Genomic DNA, 12998 nt, shown 5'->3' on the forward strand with positions numbered 1-12998 from the left:
TTGCATACCTTGTTCTTGCAGGTGGCAGTGGCAGGAGACCGTTTGAAGTGCGGCTGTCAAGTGTCAGATCCCAAATCAGTCAGGTGCGCCGCCCTTGGATACGGACATCCTCGGTGTCAGGTATGGTACGCTTGGTCAGTCTGGCATCCCGGAGGTGAAGTGCTGGAATGGTGAGCGAGATGAAGTCTTGAGTTCAGATGGGGGAGCGTCTCAAACTGACATGAGGTGGGCCAGTTCGGGTCACTACCTTGCGATGCTCGGGTTTTGTATGGAGCTCGGGCTCCTAGTAGGGAGTTCGGACTCCTAGTAGGGAGTTCGAACTCTTAGTAGGGAGTTCGGACCGCTGGTTCCTCCCTTTGATGCCCGTGCCTTGGGCGCGCTGTTTGTCCTGAGCTGTTTGCTTTTGCCACGTGGAGTGATTGCGAGGTTGGGCCAAATCTTCCTTCATCAATTGCCCCCCACTCCTCGCGCTAAGGGTTCTGCCCTGGCGCAGGGAGTTCGCAAGGTGTTAGGTGGATTTGCCCCGTACTTTGAATCTTGGTTCTGATGGCACGAGGTGCGTTGTCAGGGTTCTTTGGGTTTCTTCGATCGCCCAAAAGGCGGGAAACGTGCCGACCTGCCTGAACGCTGATAGACATGACGACGCGCGCTTTATTTCGAAATTTCAAAAATCACGCCGCTTGGGAGACGTGACAGCAGGCGTCTTTTCAAATTTGAAAACGTGCCGCTGCCGCTTTTATTGTGAGGAGACGTACGCTGGCGTTTCCTCAGTTTCGAAAAGACGTGCGCCAGCGCTCTGTCAGTTTCAGAAAAACGTGCGCCAATCACGTCTCGGTCTCAGGGGACGTGCGGTCAGTGCGATTGTGGGCCATCGAGTTGGCTTTGATCTAAGCCGTCGCTTTTCGGTCACTGTGGGTATAAATAGCGGGGGGGGGGGGGGGGACCCCAGTCGCTGTCACTTCTGTATTTCTCTCGAGCTCGCGTCCGAGTTTCAGCTCGCGTCCAGGTTTTTTCAGTTTGCATCCAGGCTTTTCCAGTTCGCGTTCAAGGTTTTTTTGCTCGTCCGAGTTCCCGGGGTCTACAGCCTTTTTCCGGGTGAGTACTTTCCTGGAATCCATCTTACTCCCCGATGTCTAGCTTGGATAGCTCAGATAGTCCTTCAAGTGGGTCTGATGCAGGTTCTACGAACCGAGTTGCATCCCCTGATAGCTCTAGCGAGCCGGAGGTAGAGCTCGAGGAAGAGTTCGAACTCGTAGGCCGAGGCGCCTCGGGAAGTTTGGTGTCCACCTCTCATCGGGGTCGGATGTTAGACAAGTTTGGCCCTTCGACCATGACGCCTGAGGGGCTCCAATCCCTTATTACCTACTATAACTTGCCCGGGGAGTACGCTTATTTCATACCTTCGGGTAGCTTTCCTTGGGAACACGATCCTGATGAGATCATGATATTTCGGGAGCAGCTCGCCGCGGGACTGCGATTGTCTTTCCATCCCCTCCTTGTCGAAGTCTTGAACCACTTCGGCGTGACGGTCGGCCAGCTTCACCCGAACTCCATTCGAAATTCGGTGGGGACAATCTCTTTATTTTGCGACGAGAGCTTTCCTTTGGACTTAGAGGTTTTTTCTTCAATCTTAATGCTTAAGAAGCAAGCGGGTCCCCTCCTCGGGTGTAGGCGGGCATATTACCTGTCTCCTCATCCGGGCTTTAAGCTTTTACATGAACTCCCCAACAAGGTCCCGGCGTGGAAGCGGGACTATTTCGGGGTGCGAAGTGTGCTGGGGTGGCCGTTTCAGACCGAGTGGGGGATGGCCGCTCCTAACTACAGGGTCACGCTTGACAAAGAGACGGCGAAGGGCCTCCGGCAATGGGCGCGGCTTGGGCTGAAGTGCCAACAGTATCTGATGGAGGCCAAGCTCATTGCGGCTGGCCTGAGCTCGGGTAGGTTCTTCACTTAGAGATCCTGTTTTGCTGTCTCTTGCTTTTTACTGATGGCGAACTTCTTTTTGCAGGTGTGATGGACTCTCGAGGGACCCGTGGTGGGCACTTGTTCCAAGGCATGAAGAGGAGGAAGCGGGTTGCCAAGCGAGCTCGCACTGAGCTGCCCCGGGATGCGGAGCCCAAGGTGCCGGACTATCCGTCAGAAGATCTGCAGGAGCCGACAGGGGTCCCTTATGCTGAGACTACTTACACAGGGGCTCCTACCTACTCTGGTGCTCCTGCTAACTCTGGGTCTGCTCATACGCGAGCTGAGCCCTCAGGCTCGGGGGCCCCGGGGGATTTCAGGAGTGTGCTGTCGCCGACCCATGTTCTTCAAAAGAGTAAGGAGGCCATTTTCCCCGAGGAGGTCACGGCGTGGACTGATCTCCCTCTGCATCAAGTGGCCTGTTGTGCCGTTACCCATGCCATGGTGGTAAGTGATCTCTCTTTTTTAGAGCTCTTTAGCTTTCGTTTTGTTGGTTCTTTTGATCACTCAGTTTTTTTTGGTAGGTGAACTCTTCTATTCACCCCTTGGCGGCCCAAGTGGAGAGGAGCTCGAGGCAGGCGCGAGCTACCGAAGAGGCTCTTCGCGCTGCTGAGACGACTTTGCGAGCTGCTGAAGCGGCTGCTCGTGCTGCCGAGGAGGCTGCTCGTTTTTCACGGATCAGGCAAGCGAGGTCTCAAAGAGATGCCGAGGCCATGAGAGTGGTGGTGAAGCACATGGCGGACTTGAGGCTGGATCTGCAGCATCAGGTTGAGTACCTTCAGGAGGACATCAGGGAGAGGACGCAGATCTTTTCTCAAGGTATCGAAGATGCCAAGAAGAAGGCTGTCGATGAGTACATTGCTTCACTAGGCTTTGATGATCTGATGGTGGATTCATACAGAAGGGGTTTTAAACTAAGTCGGTGGATGATTCGGAATACGTACCCCGAGCTTGATATCAGTGCTATATCCACTTCGCGCATAACTCAGGAGATGGCCAATGCTGCGGATGGTGAGCCAGATTCCGAGGGTGAGGCAGGGCCTTCGGGTATGTATGAAGTGCCTTCCGATAATGAAGAAGTAGCTCCAGGCCTGTAAACATTTTTTTTTGGTGTACACTCCATCGTTTGTAATGAAATGGCTTTTCTTTTGGTTAAGTGTTGGTTGTTTTTTCTGCCGAACTGAACGTATTTGCCGAACTGACCATTCTTCCGGTCTGTTTCCTGCCCGGGTTACCGCACTTGCGTGGCCTGTTTCAGTGTTAATACTCTGAGATGCCGATGTCCCTATTAGCTCGTTTGTCTCTGCTCCGCCTTTGGCTCCTTTGCTTGCCTATGCCGTGCTCCCTTTGTTAGCTCGACATCCTAGCCCTTGGACTTTGGTGGCGATTTTATTCGCCTTGCTTGGTGGTCTATAGGTAGTATCGCCTTAAGTTGACGATGTTCCGTGCTCGGGGTACTCGCTTACCCTCTAAGGTTTCGAGATCATACGCCCCCCCTGAGCGCTCTCTTTACTTTGTAGGGCCCTTCCCAATTTGGTCCAAGTTTGCCCACGCCGGGTTTGGGTACCATGATTTTACGGAGAACCAGGTCGCCAACGCGGAAGCTCGGCTTCTTTACTCTGGCGTTGTAGTACCGAGCTACTTTTTGCTGGTAGGCCGTTGTCTGGATGTGCGCGAGGTCTCTTACCTCATCCGGTAGGTCGAGGTTGGTGCGTAATTCGTCTCCGTTTGTCTGATCGTCATATGCTTATAGTCGAAGTGTAGGTATTTTGATTTCCGCTGGGATTACCGCTTCGGTGCCGTAGGTGAGGTTAAAGGGGGTCTCTCTCGTGGCGGTTTTTTCCGTAGTTCGGTGAGCCCATAGGACACTTGGTAGCTCATCCACCCACAACCCTTTAGCTTGGCCCAGTCGTGCTTTCAATCCGCGGAGGATGACTCTGTTCATTACTTCTGTTTGACCGTTTGCTTGCGGGTGTGCGACCGATGTGAAGTTCTGGCGAATTCCCATATCTTGGCACTATTCTTGGAACTTGATATCCTCGAATTGCTTGCCGTTGTCGGAGATCAGTACCCAAGGTAGCCCGAAGCGACATACTATGTTCCTCCAAAAGAAGTTCTGTATGTTTCAGGCTGTGACCGTTGTCAGAGGTTCAGCCTCTATCCACTTTGTGAAGTAATCTACTGCCACCACTAGGAACTTTCTCCCACCTGTTGCTGGCGGGAATGGCCCCAGAAGGTCGATGCCCCATTGTGCAAAGGGCCATGGACTGGTGAGGTACTTGAGGTTGGCAGCAGACTGATGGTGGATATTGTCATGCTTCTGACACTTGTCGCATTTTCTAACGAGCTCGATGGCTTCTGCCTTCATCGTTGACCAGTAGTATCCTTGTCGAAGTGCCTTTTGGGCGAGGGCTCTGCCCCCCAGGTGTCCGCCGCACAGACCTTATTGAGTGTCGCGGAGTACAAGCTCGGTTTCGGCAGGTCGCAAGCAACACAGGTAGGGGAGTGTGTAGGATCGTCGGTACAACCGTTCGTCTATTATGACGTATTTGTCTGCTTGGCGCTGCACCCTCTTGGCTGCATTGCGGTCTGCAGAGAGGGTTCCATCTAGCAGGAAGCCCGCGAGTGGGTTGATCTAGCTCGGCTCAGCTTCAAGGACGGGAGCGACCTCTTCTGCCCCATCGAGAATGCTGGGCCGAGGTAAGTCCTCTATGTACACGGTTCTCATGGTGTTGTGACTCGTGCTGGCTAACCGGAACAGGGCGTCGGCCTCAGTGTTCTCTGACCTTGGGATTTGCCTGATGAAGTGACTGGAAGTTGAGCAGAGCCTCCTTTACTTTTGCCAAGTATGCAATCATAGTGAGCTTGCGTGTTTCGTACTCACCTGTAACCTGGTTGACCACGAGCTGGGAATCACTGCAGATAACTACGTGCTTTGCTCCGACCTTGTGCGCTAGGTTCAGCCCGGCTATCAGTGCCTCGTACTCCATCTCGTTGTTGGATGCCGCGAACTCAAAGCGTAGTGCGTATTCCAATTTCGTTCCGCTCGGGCCGTGTAGCACTATTCCAGCCCCGCTGCCTTGCTGGTTCGATGAGCCATCTACGTGAAGGATCCAGGGCTCCTCATCCCAGTTCGCGCTTGGCCAAACTAGGAGAGATGCTACACTGGCTGCTACTTCACGGGGTTCAGACTCTACTGGCTTGGGAGCTCCGAGCTCGCCCGAACTGGGGATCTCGGGCTCGATCGGCTCAGGGACTTCGAGGCTAAATGTGCACTCGGCGATAAAATCTGCCAAGGCTTGGGCCTTAATAGAAGTTCTTGGCTTGTACTGGAGGTCGTACTTGCTGAGTTCGATGGCCCATTTCATCAGTCGACCGGAAACCTCGGGCTTGAGTAAAACTTGCCTTAGAGGTTTGTCAGTCAGGATGATGACGGTGTGAGCCTGGAAGTACGGGCGGAGTTTCCGAGATGCTATCACCAGTGCGTATGCTAGCTTTTCTATCTACGGGTACCTTGTCTCTGCTCCCTGCAAAATTTTACTAAGATAATAGATGGGTCGTTGGACCCGGTCTACTTCTTTTATTAGTTCTGAACTGACCACCTTGTCGCTTGCCGAGAGGTACAGTTCTAAGACCTCGCCCTCCTCGGGCCGGGCTAAGGTTGGCACATTAGCGAGGTAGCTTTTTAGCTCGTTAAACGTGAGCTGGCAGTCTCGGGTCCACTCGAACCCTTTGCCCTTGACTGCTTTGAAGAAGGGTAGGCAGCGGTCTACTGATTTGGACATGAAGCGGCTTAGAGCGGCTATGCGGCCGTTTAGCCTTTGAACTTCCTTTACTTTCCAGGGTGGTCTCATATCTAGGATGGCTTTTATCTTGTCCGGGTTGGCCTCAATACCGCGCCGGTTGACAATGTACCCTAGGAACTTGCCCGAGGTGACACCGAAGACACATTTGTTAGGGTTCAGTTTCATGCTAAATTGACGCAGGATTTGGAATACTGCGTCTTGACGACCATGTTGTCTACATAACATTCTATCTTCGTGCCAATCAAGGGCCGAAATAGCCCATTTACAAGTCTTTGGAAGGTTGCCTCGACATTTTTTAATCCGAAGGGCATGACCTTGTAGTAGTACAGGCCGAACTCGGTTATGAAGCTGGTTTTTTCCTCATCGGACTGGTCCATCCTGATTTGGTTGTAGCCCGAGTAGGCGTCCAGAAAGCTTAGCAACTCATGTCCCGAGGTTGCGTCCACTAGGCGGTCAATTCTGGGGAGGGGGAAGCAATCTTTTGGGCAAGTTCGGTTCAGGTCGGTGTAGTCGACGCACATGCGCCACTTGCTGTTTGCCTTTTTCACCAGCACTGGGTTGGCTACCCAGCTCGGCTAATGGACTTCCCTTATGAAATTTGTTGCGAGGAGCTTTTCGACCTCCTTGTCGACCGCCCTCCAGCGCTCTGGGTCTAAGTTGTGTTTCTTCTGTCTAACGGGTCTGACTACAGGGTCAGTATTAAGTTTGTGAGTTATCAGGCTGGGGTTAATATCGGGCATGTCGGCCGCGGACCAAGCAAAAATATCTAAATTTTGAAGTAAAAAACTCACCAGTTCGGTTCGTAGTGGTTCCTCGATGGAAGCACCAATCTGTAGTGTGTGAGCTGGGTCTGTAGCCGAAGTCGGGACTGCGACTGTTTCCTCTGTGGGCGAAGCTCGTTCCTCGCCTTGCTCCGTCGGCCATTCCAGTTCAAGGTCGTCGGCCACCTTGGTTTTTCCTTTCAGGGCGGCAACATAACACTTGCGGGACTCGAGCTGGTCGCCCCGCGCTACCCCCACACCGAAGTCTGTAGGGAACTTCATTGCCAAATAGTATGTGGAGACCACTGCCCGCAGGATATGCGTAATTGGCCGCCCTATTATGGCATTGTATGGGGAAGGGGTCGCGACCACCAGGAAATCATGGTTGAGTCTCACCGCACAAGGCCATGTGCCGACTTCCACAGGTACAATTATTTTTCCGAGGGGCCTGACTTCCTCTCCGCTGAAGCCCACCAGAGGAGTGTTCGCAGGCCTCAGCTCGCTCCTCTGTAACTGTAGCTGGTCAAATGCTGACTTGAAGAGGATGTCCGCCGAGCTGCCCGAATCTACGAGTACGCGCCTGACCTCGAAGTCGATGATCCTTAGTTTAATGACAAGCGCATCATCATGGGGGTAGTGGACTCCTCGCGCATCGTCTTCCGTGAAGAAGATCGACTCTTCAGTCTTTGGTCTTTTTGGGGGGTTCTGTTCCTCTTGGGCTGCTTCGCGAGTTGACGTCCAGGCCGCTGCCGAGGTATACCCTGCTGCCACCGAACCTCCCACAACTACATGGATGGTTCCCCGAACTGGCCTCTCTTCCGGAGGCTGTTGCTGCAATGGTTCGGCTGGTCTGCTGCTAGATTCGAGGGCATCCTTTCCGTGCTCCCCTTGCCGATCTGCCTTATTGTTATTATTATCATGCTGTACAAAATTCCTTAAGTATCCGCGACGGATGAGTCCTTCTATCTCGTCCCGGAGATTATTACACTATTCGGTACTATGACCGTGGTCTCTATGGAAACTACAGTACAAATTTTTATTTCTCTTGTTCGGATTTTCCTTTAGGCGAGGTGGCCACTTTACGTATGGGGTGTCCTTGATCGTCATTAAGATCTCGGTTCACCTCGTGTTTAACGGCGTGTAATCCGTCCGAACTGCTAAGGGAGCTCGGGACGACTGGTTCGGCTTCGGCTCCCGGGCCGAGTTTTTTCTGTCGACTGGGTTGGAGGGCTCGCCTTCCCTCTTTCTTTTCTCGTTCCCGCTTTCGGTCCGTTGGTTGATTTCTTCCTCTGTTCTCATTAACTTATCCGCGAGCTTGAGGAATTCGGCCACGGTTGTGGGCTGGTTAGCTACCATGTGCCATTTGAACTCTTTGTGTGTTACTCCTCTCTTGGCCGCCGCGAGCTGCACCGCGGGGTCTAATCGCGGTATCTGTAAGCATGCTTCATTGAACCCATTGATGGAGCCCCGGATGGATTCTCCTTCCCTCTGGACTACTCCGAAGATGCTTTCCTCTGTTTTGGGGCACCGGTTGCTGGTGACAAAGTGTGCGGTGAAGACCTGCACGAACTGGGCCCAGCATCTTATCGACCTGGGGGCTAGGTTCCTGTACCAAGTGCGGGCTACCCCCTGAAGGTGGTGGTGAAGGCCACGCACATGCACGATTCACTGGCCCTGGCGAGGTGCATTTGGGACTGAAAAGCGTCAACGTGGTCGTTGGGGTCGAAGGACCCATCATACTTGTCCAAAGGTGGGAGCTTGAAATCTCTGGGCAAGGGGACCGCCAGGAGTTCTGATGCGAGGGGGGAAGGAACTGAGAGAATCGGGGCAGCTCCTTCCTCGTCCGAGCTTGTCTCTTCCTTGCCTTTGAGCTCTGGCAGGACACGGGTGGCAGTTCGGCGACTTCGCCGGCGCCTTCGTTGTTGAGCGGGCCTGGTACTGGCGCTGTTGGCCTCTGTGTTTCTAAGCTCGATGGGCCCGGAATGCTAGTAGTCTGTTGCCAGGGTGCCGAATCGGTTTTCTGTGAGCGGGAACTCGGGCCTGGAGTGCCGAGGTGCCGACCTTGCGGGCGAGGTTCCTGACCTGCCTGCGAGCTGCGAGGCGGGGTGATTTTTCTCTCTCTTTGGCATGGGGACAAGGCCTGGCTGTTAAGGGGGTTCTGGGGCCGGGAGGCTTTTCCCTGGTGGGGGCGTCCATCCTGTGGGGAGGCCTTAACCGGCCTCGGAGCAGGGTGCCGAGGTGGAAGTAGTGGTTGGTTCAGCGGCAGTTGAGGGAACTGTTGTTGATAGTGATACTGGGAGATGTTGTGCAGTACTTGGTGCTGCTGGAGCTGGTGTTGCTGGAACTGTTGCATTTGGGCTTGCATTGCCCGCATGCACTGCATCAGGTCGTCCAACCGGTTTTGGCTGGTTGCCAGGGGAATGACAGTTGGTTCAGTAAAGGTTGTCTCGATAGGGGGAGGAAAGGGGATGCTCATGGCAGGAAGGTTTACGGGCGCCACTACTTGTGGCGCATTCAAGCGGGGGATCCCATCCACCAAAAGGGGGATGGTGAACTGTCCGACGCACACCACGGGGACTTGAAGTTGTTCCCCGGTGGTGTTTGTCTCCGTGCCACGTCCGGCATTGCTGGAAGAAGCCATGAGTGTTGGGTTTTTTGAAGAAAAGAGGTTATGAGAGTTTAGATGGAGGCTTTTTGAAGCGTTTCCCACAGACGGCGCCAATTGATGGTGCGCAATCCGACCGGTCTTAGCTGTCAATGACCTTGCCTCTGAACGGAATTGCGGGGAACCTAAAACAGAGAAGATGAGGAAGCTCCGGGGGGAACCCGGTGTGGAGGCTTCGAAGCTCAAGTTAGAATCCTTCAAAGGCAAGATAAAACCAGATAGCGCAAAGTTTGCATACCTTGTTCTTGGGGGGTAGGGAGCCTTTTATAACCACCTCGCGCACTCACTTCCAAGCTTCTGTCAGATCGAGCACGATTATTTCTGAGCTCTTGCCAGTTCGGATGTCATCCCCTCTGGCTGGGCAGAACCGCCACTGCTCCCTTGGTCGGAGCCGTCTCTGCGACTGGTGACGACGGTGGCAGGAGACTGTTTGATGTGCGGCTGTCAAGCGTCAGATCCCAAATCAGTCAAGTGCACCGCCCTTGGATACGGACATCCTCGGTGTCAGGTATGGTACGCTTGGTCAGTCTGGCGTCCCGGAGGCAAAGTGCTGGAATGGTGAGTGAGATGAAGTCTTGAGTTCGGATGGGGGAGCGTCCCGAACTGCCGTGAGGCGGGCCAGTTCGGGTCACTACCTTGCGAAGCTCGGGCTTTGTAGGGAGCTCGGACTCCTAGTAGGGAGTTCAGACTCCTAGTAGGGAGTTCGAACTCCTAGTAGGGAGTTCGGACCGCTGGTTCCTCCCTTTGATGCTCATGCCTTGGGTGCGCTGTTTGTCCCGAGCTGTTTGCTTTTGCCACATGGAGTGATTGCGAGGTCGGGCCAAATCTTCCTTCATCAGTAAGAGTGAATTTTTCCTTTCTTTGTGTTTGTCATTTCTCCGTTTTTATTTTGGTTGTATCTCCGTTTTAAATGCCATGTTTGAATCTTTTGGGTTGCTATAAAGAACAATGTTCGTACTATAGGGGTTTTGTACCTAAAATTCTTTTTTCTCCCTTGTTCGTATGCCATAATGAATTTTGACTTTTGATATTCTGTTTGAAAAATAATTTACTATATAATTGCATGGCCGAATCACATGCAAGGATTGTATTGGGATTCAGTTGTATTAGGTTCCAAATCCCATTGATTGAGGGTTTGTATTGGGCTCCTAACCCCATCGACTCACTTGCAAGGGAAAGGGCAAAATCTGCGAAGATAAACCAGATTTTCTTAAGTTGGAATATTTTTGAGAGAAGTGCCACACGGTGGGTTATGCTAGCTCTTGTCTTTTGTTATTCCCCATGTTTTGTTTTGTTTCAATATAAAAGAGTTCAAAAATTCTATGTTTTGATGTAAAAGCTATGGGTATAGCTATTGGTCATTCTAACAAGGTGGTTCTGTGGTTGAAACATGCATCCCAACTCCATACAATCAAATGTACCCTTTGAATTTTAATTCTTTCAAGAAATCTTGGGATTGGTTAGCCCCTGGTGCCTTGGGCAAGAAACCAGGGCTTCAGTGTTTTCACTGGTGATCAAAGTAATTCTGCTTCATAAGAACCTTTTACCACTACAACAAGTCCTTACAACCAGAGCCTAAGAATTCTATACAAGAGAAAACTTGTGACATGCATGAGGCTCATCATGTTTTCATTGTTTACAAAAACAATGTGGTTCATAAAAAAATAGTAGTAACAAGCTGTAGAATATAAGTAAAGGAGATATTTGATGCTCTGGTTTTGTGCAAGGACCCCTTGTATGACATGGCTAATTTGATGCTTTGATTGATGAAGGGGAGCCCAAGAATCCAAGGGGATATAACCTTCCAGCCACACACAACAGAGCAATTACATGGGATATATAATCATCCAAACCACAAAGGGAAAATCAAAAGAGGCATATTCTATTAGTTTATTTATGTAGATTATGTGAACATTTAGTTATTATGTTAGACATAGTGAGGAGAATAAAGAAATTGCATAGAGCTTAATAAAAATATTCATAAGATGAAGAAAGAACAGATGATGATAACCTGTTCCCCAATTTACTTATTTATATAAAGTCTTCTTTCTTTTATCAATATTTCTCTTGGTTAGTAAACCATTCATTGGTGCTGCATTGAACCCCATTACATGTCTTTTTCTTTTTCAAGTTATAAATTCCAAGTGTCTACATAGCTGCCATTTCAGGTATGTAGAGACACTCTCATTGTGAGAGGGAAAAAAAAAGAGGAGGTCGCGTGTAAGGGAAGAGGGAAGAAAAGGTTTGGTGTAATCTTCAATTTATTTAACAGAAAATGAATCGATTAACAAAGGATAGAAACACTCAGCAGATCTATTGTGACTTAAATGCAGAGCTAGAACCACAGAGAGATGCTTTAGAATGAAAAAGATATCAAAGGAGATCTATATAATCCTATTAAGTGGGGCAAAGGGGTTGCCAAGGGCCTGTGGTGCTCAACTGACATCTTCAATGAGATTCTAAAGCTCTTGAGAACTAAGTCATCCTAAAATGAGTTTCAAGGGAGTTAAGAAGGAAAAGCTATTATAAATCAGATATTGAAAGGGATTTTTTGTATGGCAACGACATGATATCCAAATAAAGTTTAGGGCATGGTCTTAGGATGAATTTTTTTCTAAAGTCACTGTATATATTATATATATTTCTATACATTGTTACATACATTTATTCTTTAATATAAGGGGGAGTAATGTAGTACTGCTAAGATCTCCAATTCTTTAATGTTCATGTGCCAATGCTGATGCCAATGGATATCCATCATTAAGTATTCTATGATCAATTGAGTGTTGCTTTCTCATCAATATGACTTTTTGGTTTTATGGTGGTTCTGCATGTATAATGAATAATTGATAGGAATGGATCATTACCTAGTACATTGGATAGAATGATAGTGGATAGATTACATACTTGACTACACCTAGTACACACCATTGTTGCTAAATAGGAGCCTCAATAAATTTTTGTTTGCCCTTGGACATCACAAATAGTTTTGTTGCCATATTGTAATTTGCACGATCTGTTTGCTACAAGCCATGAGCCGTTTGTTGTAACAGGTGGATAAGAATAATAACAACAGATGTAGTCATTGATGAAGGGTGATTTGGCACGACCTAGTAAGTAGAGGTCATGTGGACGCGATCTGCTCGAAGGATGACAACACAGCGAAAAAGAGCCCAGTCAGCAAAAGTTAGAGCTTGGGTATTCGGTCACCTCGGCCCAAAACCACCTCGGCATAAAGGCACCTTGGCACCCAATTTAGTTCAGGGCCAAAGAACCGAAATGCCAGTTTGGGGCCAAAGAATCGAAGCGCCACGTAATCGACTCCAGAAGCTTCCCCGACGGACTCTGAATTTCCCGGGATCACGACATCTAATAACAGGGTTCATCCTCACTCCGCCCGAATCGGAAGAAAGTGATAAACCTAATCAATTGGCGCATTGCTCTCCTTCAGAAACGGAACGGATCTTATCTATGCAGCCCGGAGATCCCAGAGCCTTTTCGTAAGATTTACGACTACTCAACTATATAAGGGCATCGATCCTCAAAGTGAAGGTACGCGCGATTATTCACATCCAAGCTCTCTAGCATTCATACTTAGCTCGCAAAAGACATAGCATACTGACTTAAGCATAAGAGCGACCTCACCGGGTTTGCCACCCCGGTCCCTCTGAGCATTGTTTTGTAGATCAATCTAGCTCACCACGCAAGTATGTCCAAGTAGTTCCTCAGCTAGGAGCTTCCAAATCGCGCACCATCAGTCACCATTGACCATGGTTACATATAGATTTGGAACCCACATTTTGG

Source organism: Nelumbo nucifera, chromosome 5 (genome assembly GCF_055504915.1).
Source record: "Nelumbo nucifera cultivar China Antique chromosome 5, China Antique-T2T, whole genome shotgun sequence".
Taxonomy (NCBI): Eukaryota; Viridiplantae; Streptophyta; class Magnoliopsida; order Proteales; family Nelumbonaceae; genus Nelumbo; species Nelumbo nucifera.